This window comes from Conger conger, chromosome 6 (assembly GCF_963514075.1).
Source record: "Conger conger chromosome 6, fConCon1.1, whole genome shotgun sequence".
NCBI lineage: Eukaryota > Metazoa > Chordata > Actinopteri > Anguilliformes > Congridae > Conger > Conger conger.
Window position 1 is genome coordinate 49194774 of NC_083765.1, and position 1720 is coordinate 49196493.

Sequence of the window (1720 nt, forward strand, 5' to 3'; positions counted from 1 at the left end):
CAACCTATTAAAACAAACACCTTCAACCAGAGAGAAGGGGACTAATTAGTGCAATTAGCTGGTGTAGTGACTGGTATCACCTGCATACTCTCGGATGTCCACGGCACATGATTGGGCCCATTGGACCGGAAAAGGCCAATCACCTGGGTGTGACAGCCAACATTGATGTTCATCCCTCATGCATACTGGGATGATTGCCATGCCAACCATGATGATAGTGAGTTTTATTACATAACTACATGAGAGCTGAAAAGCCTGTGAAATCAGCAGTATCCTTCCAGTCAAATCAACAGGCCAGACATCATATAGCAGTGGTCCTCACTCCTGTTCCTGGAGAGCAGCAGGGTGTTACTGAGGACTTAATAGATCAATTATAGCAGTTCATTACTCAGTTAATTCACCTCACCTGGTTTCTTGGGTCTGAATTGCTGATATTAAGGTGAAAACAAAAACCAGCACACCCTGCGGCTCTCCAGGACTGGCCAGCACACCCTGTGGCTCTCCAGGACCAGGAGTGAGGACCCCAGCACACCCTGCGGCTCTCCAACACCAGGAGTGAGGACCCCAGCACACCCTGCGGCTCTCCAGCACCAGGAGTGAGGACCCCAGCACACCCTGCGGCTCTCCAGGACCAGGAGTGAGGACCCCAGCACACCCTGTGGCTCTCCAGGGCCAGGAGTGAGGACCCCAGCACACCCTGCGGCTCTCCAGGACCAGGAGTGAGGACCCCAGCACACCCTGCGGCTCTCCAGCACCAGGAGTGAGGACCCCAGCACACCCTGCGGCTCTCCAGGACCAGGAGTGAGGACCCCAGCACACCCTGTGGCTCTCCAGGGCCAGGAGTGAGGACCCCAGCACACCCTGCGGCTCTCCAGGACCAGGAGTGAGGACCCGAGCACACCCTGCGGCTCTCCAGGACCAGGAGTGAGGACCCCAGCACACCCTGCGGCTCTCCAGGACCAGGAGTGAGGACCACTGTCATATAGTCTACACCCACCATCACGATGGATCGCGGCTTGGCCCAATTCCCACTTAATTTCGTTTTGCGAAGCATAAACATATATAGAGCTGAGAAAAGTGAGGAGTGGGATGGACGTTGAATCTTAATGATCACCTGGCTGAGTAAATATTAGCAGACTGCAGGAGAAGGTGGGAGCGTGGTGGTTTCATTACCCGGGGCTTTTCATCATGTGTGCTTTAAATCGCGCGCTGGGCGCATCCGCGGGATATTGGCAGTCTTCCTTATGGATTATTGACGAGGGAGCTCGCTCATCCCGCGCTGTGAGATGAAAGGCTCCCCAGCAGGGGCCTGCAGGTGATTCCGTGTACAGAAGCTTCCTCCTTCCTGGGGTACACGCTGCCCCTCCACCTGCCTCTGGAGATGCATCACGGGCACGTCTGGAGTTAACCGTGGCAAAGCGGCAATACGCCACATGTAGTGGGCAACGTCGGGCACTCTTTAACCTCTTCAGTGCTGATGTTCTCGAAAAGAATTCCTCAATGTAAAATAATATTCCCAGTCAAAATGCAGCATCCCGTCAGGAATGTATAGCAGAATTGTTCATGGAACTGACACGACAGGTTTTGAGCATAATTTGAGTAAAGCAGGCCTGGGTTTACCATGATAATACCTGTATAAACTCCTTATGACAGCCATGGCTATAATTGTACATTATGACATGCACATTAGAGATTTATGTAATTCAATTACATGACAGCA